Source organism: Cryptotermes secundus, unplaced genomic scaffold, assembly GCF_002891405.2.
Source record: "Cryptotermes secundus unplaced genomic scaffold, Csec_1.0 scaffold4347, whole genome shotgun sequence".
NCBI lineage: Eukaryota > Metazoa > Arthropoda > Insecta > Blattodea > Kalotermitidae > Cryptotermes > Cryptotermes secundus.
Window position 1 is genome coordinate 3508 of NW_019731652.1, and position 6131 is coordinate 9638.

The 6131-nt window shown below is 37.6% G+C and overlaps 1 long non-coding RNA gene across 1 annotated transcript in view; it reads right to left on the reverse strand.

Moving 5' to 3' along the window:
• Nucleotides 1-6131, reverse strand: part of LOC111867337 — a 12566-nt gene that overhangs the window by 1649 nt on the left and 4786 nt on the right. Inside the window, exon 3 of the long non-coding RNA XR_002843331.1 lies at nucleotides 1819-1891. This is a non-coding gene — a long non-coding RNA (uncharacterized LOC111867337). The remainder of the gene's footprint in view (nucleotides 1-1818; nucleotides 1892-6131) is intronic.

Genomic DNA, 6131 nt, shown 5'->3' on the forward strand with positions numbered 1-6131 from the left:
GTTTTGGAAGAAATCAGGATCATTTTCAATGTTTTCAAGAGTGTCAACACAGCAATTCACTCGATGTTCCTTTTGCTGGGGGGTAAGGATTTTTGGCACCACTTTAGCACACACCTTTTTCATGCCCAGATCGTCATGCAAAATCTGTCTAGCACTTTCCTTATTGATGTTGGTAAGTTCAGAAATTGCTCGAATGCTCAGACGACGATCTCTTCGAACAATTCTAGCGACCTTCTCCACATTCTCTGGAGTTTTCGCAATGGAAGGATGGCCCGATTTTGGATCGTTCCCGACGTTTTTCCTACCCTCCATAAACTTCTTAAACCACTCGAAAACTTGCATGCGAGATACACACTGATCACCATATACTTCTGTCAACAAATTGTAAGTTTCAGTGGCAGATTTTCCAAGTTTTGTGAGGAATTTGATGTTAACACGTTGTTCTACATTAGCACTCAGCATTATTCCGACGGAGCTCAGACACATGATCTGCTTCTAACAATGGTCGCAGCCAGACAAACCGATGTGCGAGAATGAAACTTTGTGTGACGGTAGAGGGAAGTCCACAGGTCAATGCCCTACCCTCCTCTTCGTCATCGACATGGCCAGAAATGAGTCATAAAAGTAATTCGGTTTCTTTATTGCCGCACCTTGTACAGCAATCTTAGCCACAAATGACGGTCCAGCGATAGCCTCAATGAAACTCCAAGCCACGGTGAATTAACTTGATTAGGCGAAGAAATGGAGAATTAAAAAAAATTGAAGCAAATCTATGCAAATTACGTTCATCCTACGCAACCAAACCTGTCCGACAGTGCAAATGCACCATGTTGAACCACCCCAGAGAGAAGTGAAATATCTGGGCATGCATCTCGATAGAAGCTTGAGATGAGTAAAGCACATCAAAACCAAAACAAAAGAGTTCAACCATCAAAATCCTCCAGTGCTTTCAATCTAAGAACCTCCGACACATTGGAACGCACCTTTGTACGTAAACAACCACAGGATGCATGAAGATCTTCAAACGAAAAATTGCTCAGTGAAGTAAAGAAAGTGGAATACCAAATTCTTAAGAAAATTATAAAAATACACAAATGCAGTAGCAGTGAACATGTTAGACAATATCGAAACTACACATAGAGTGAAAAGATACACCGTCCTAACTCTATAAGAGAGACCTGAGTCAAACCCCAATACAAGCATTCAAATGATATCTAATTGCAAACAAAAACGAGTATGAGTTAACGCCACTGGGCATAACTCATTCATGAGCCAGTACTTACTGAAGATAATTATTTATAGCACTCTGCAGATTATGTATAATAAATGTGTGAATAAGATGGGATCTTAGATCGGGAATAAAGGACTTCACAGCTACTATATGTATGTCATTATATTATGTACTATGCAAGTAAACCTGCAAACAATCAGAATATACTGACAATGGATGGACAATGACTTCGACAAATGTGAGATCTGTCCTCTCGTCAGAGAGGCTGACCCATACCGAAAAAACCATAACTGTCTGTAAGTAACTAAGACTTGATCATGAACCCGAGAGGGGTCAGAAACCAAAACGGACAGACTGACTATGAACGTCGGTCGCGATGTGACTTGACTTTGATGTTACCTAGCGAAGACCAGTGAAACCTATAACAAACTGGGAACTTTTTGTGCGTGCCGTATTTATTTGTATAGTGTGTAAATTAATGAGATTATTATAATCATTTGTAGTTACGAGTCATAACTGTTCAGTAAATAAAGTAATAAATCCAAACCCAGTGTCTAGTCACTGAAACGTGACAATATGTTACTTACCAGTAACAATCTGGGCAACTGACACAACTCCAATGAAAATCACCAAGGTGACTCCGAGAATGGACATATTTGCCTGAAACAATGAATGGAAAAAATAGATTTACCTTTTATTACACTAACAACAAAAAAACTACAAACTAGCAAGACTACAAAACAAAACAATTGTAGTAGAACCTTCAAGAAAGGCCAAAGGGATCCCACAGTGCATGCGACGGCGACAATATGGTCATACAAGATCATATTGTAACAAACCGTATGTATGTGTAAAATGCGGTCGGTCTCACAGCACACAGAGCTGCAAAATTCTAAAAACACGCCTGCAAAATGTGTAGTCTGTGGAGGTGCACATCCAGCTAATTACAGAGGATGTGAATATTATCACAGTTTATTGAAACAAAGAAATAGCACTAAGAAGAGACTAAACATTCAACAGCCCGATGACGCTCCTTGGCCTCCCTTCCCAAGCCCCTCCATTCCTGTCTTTCCTGCCCTGCTCTCTTCCAGTTCCTTACGCCGATTAGCTTCTTCGCATCTTCTTCCACTGCATCAATCCATCTAGTTCTTGGTTTCCCAGCACGTCCTCTACCACCTATTTCTACTATATAACATTTTCTTTGGTATACGCTCCTTATCCATTCTCTGTACATGCCCAGCCAATTGCAATCTTTTATGCTTTATTGTCACTGAGATCTCTGGTTCCTTATATAATTTGTATAACTCTTTATTATATCTTATTCTCCATATCCCATTCTTTTTTATTCGTCCGTAAATCTATCTCAGAATTTCCCTCTCGAACTAATTGATGACTGATTCCTCTTTCTTGTTTAGTGTCCAACCCTCAAATCCATAATAAAGCACCGGTCTTATCATTGTTTTATATATTTTTGTTTTAATCACTCAGTGTATATCCTTTGATCTAAAAACTGATAGTAACGAGAAATATGCATTATTCACTAGTCTTATTCTTCTTGTTATTTCATGATTTTCCTCTCCATCTTTGTGGAATTTCGATCCTAAATATATGAAGTCTTCAGGTATTTCTATCCCGTCCCCTTCCATGTTAATTTCTCCAGTTTGCCTTGGATTCCTTCTGGATTGTATCGGCATTTTATTTCTATTTACATTCACCTCTAAGCCAGTTGTTTTTGCTATGGATTTTATTTCTTTATATGCCTCCTTAATTGCTCTTAGGGATCTCGATACTATAATACTATCATCCACATAAGACATTACTTGCATTTGTTTATACGCTGTTGTATTCCTTGTGTCTACATTACATTTTCTCACTATATATTCCAATAGCAAGTTAAATAGTGATGGTGCCAAAATATCACCCTGTTTTAATCCTTGATTTGTCTTAAAGCATTCTGTTAAGTGGTTCTGGATTTTAACTTGATTGAATGTTTCTGTCATGGTTAAGTTAATTATTCTACTTAGTTTTGCTGAAATATCAAAAGTGGACATAATCATCCTTAATTTCTTCCTTATTATGGTATCATATGCTTGTTTAAAATATATGAAGCATAGGTAAATATCTGTATTAAATTGGGAAGGTCCACGAAAACCAGGCAGGACATCACCTGCTAGCCTACGCTGATTATGTGATTCTGCTGGGTGATAACATAGATACATCACAGAGAAACAAAGAAGCTGTAACTGATGCTACTAAGGAGATTGCTGTAGAAGTAAAGGCAGAGAAATCTAAGTATATGTTGCTGTCTTGTCACCATAAATGCAGGGAAAAATCATGACATAAGATTCGGTAAAAGATGTTTTGAAAATTTGGCACAGTTCACATATTTGGGAAGAATTGTAACAAATCAAAACCTGATTCAGAGCAAGTTAAGAGGAGACAGAAATTGGGTAATGCTTGCTACCATTCAGTTCAGAAAATTTTGTCTTCCCGTCTGCTGTCTAAAAGCATAAAATTTAAGATATACTAAAATATAATTTTGCCTGTGGTTCTGTCTGTGTGAAACTTGGTCTCTGTCATAAGGGAGGAACAGAGGCTGAGGGTGTTGAGGATAATACTTGGACTGAAGAGAAATGAAGTGACAGGAGATAAGAACTAAAAGTTTGTGATGATGGTAAATTGTTACAATTATTATTTTGCTGGACATTATCCATCATCTTGTCTATTCTAAAAAACAGTCTAGTTTCTATTAAAAACACAACGTTTCGGGAACTGGAATCTGTCCCCGTCTTCAGGTAAAACCTACTCAGTTGGGTTCAATAGACAGAGCTAGCCCCTCTCTCCCTATCTCCGGAGATAGGGGCTAGCTCTGTCTATTGAACCCAACTGAGTAGGTTTTACCTGAAGACGGGGACAGATTCCAGTTCCCGAAACGTTGTGTTTTTAATAGAAACTAGACTGTTTTTTAGAATAGACAAGATGATGGATAATGTCCAGCAAAATAATAATTGTAAGTGACAGGAGGTTGGAGAGAACTGCATAATGGGGAGTTTCATAACTTGTCCTCTTCTCCAAGTAAAATTAGAACAATCAAATCAAGGAGGATGAGATGGGAAGGGCATGTAGCACGAATGGGGGAGAAGAGGAATGCTTATAGAATATTGGTGGGAAAGCCAGAAGTAATACTTGGAAAAGAACAGGTAGCAGACCTGTAGGCTATTTGGGACGAATAACCTTAACTTGGGAGCAATGTTACATGTATACCAATTTCTAGCAACGAGTTGCTAAACTAGTTACAGCGAAGGCAAGATTCTTGGTAAGCAGTTCATTGCAATATTACGCAACAATAGAGGAGTCCGTGATTTCTGTAGATGCACTCGACGCGCCAATAGACTGGTTGGATAGCGATCACGTGATATGTGTTTACTGTAGGTCCATATCTGTGCCGAAGTTTTATATGGGAGAGTGAAGTTCGTTTGCAGTTAGTCGTAGCTGAGAGACCGAGCCAAGGACATGAAGCCGTTATGGAAAGGAGTTTTGACGATTCAGCTGTGAAATATTAATAGACGTTGAAGACATTTTGCGTAATGTAGTACTGTGTAATCTGGAGTGTGATATTGCTTGTTCCTGTGTTTAACTGCGTTATGAGGAGAGGACTGTTGTATGTGTGTAACAGCAAATTGTAAAGTGTAAATCAGCGAAAGCACTCTACTAATTTTAAGTAAGATAATTTGTAACCGAAGTGCCAAGGATTCCAGTACAACTAGAACCCGTTATTTTTGTCATGCGTACTACCCTACACGTGATAATAAATATATAGGTTAAAATCTGTCTTTCAACAAGGCCATGACAGCAACATTAAAACTAATTATCTACTCATAATCCGTTATTGCCTTCTCATCTCGATCAGCGGCACACATCCACAGCAATTGATACAGCATCATTTGCGTGAGAATCAATCCCACAAAGTGCTTGTTTCTATCAATTGCACTGACTTTGAGAGTTCACGTATGAACTATTTACACATTAAATTTTCCATTACTTAATATAAATTAGTGCAAAACAAAGAACTGTCAATATCTGACACGATTAAGCTTTTAAACACAGCCGCATGAAATGTGAAGTCAGTCGGGTTTTAATGTGAACAGATGTTTAGGTCTGTACTTAGCCATAAATAAATATTTCTAAACCATTCTGAAATCCACAGCTACATTAAAGTAAGCTTACATTGAAAGTAATGACGATGATGATGGCAGGAACAACAATTGAAATAGGCTAATAATAACTGCATCAACTATAGGAGGACAGTCTATAGATTTAGTGCATTTAAGTTGGACAACTTTGATAAAAGTATACAATGTGATGATTCTGGAATTGTACATACCGAATGGTTAGTTCATTAAGGAAGATGTCCATTTATTCCAGTGAACAGAAATAAATATCTGTTAATACTTTTGAGTTACTGCAACATTTACAAGATAACTATAATTATATATATATATATATTTATATATACAGTAGAACTTGGTTATAACGTCATCAAAGGGACCTAAAAATAGTGTCGTTATAAACGAATGTCGTTGTAACCGAAATGGGCACTTCCACAGTAGCCTTATGTTAGTCACGTAAAAATCTACCAAAAACAGAGTTAAAATGTTGCATTTTTTAGTGAAATACGTAGTTAAGTACAGACTAACGTAACATTAACGTGGAATTGCCCAAATGTGTAATATCAAAGACATATTACAGCGCTTTTCACTGACAATACACACCGCACTAATACTGTATATTAAAGGTAGGCCTACTCACCAAATTACAGTAGATTACATCAATTGTTGTGCCTTACTGTACCTAGATACGAGTACAGTAATCAGTTATCTTCATCTGTTTCCTGTTACTT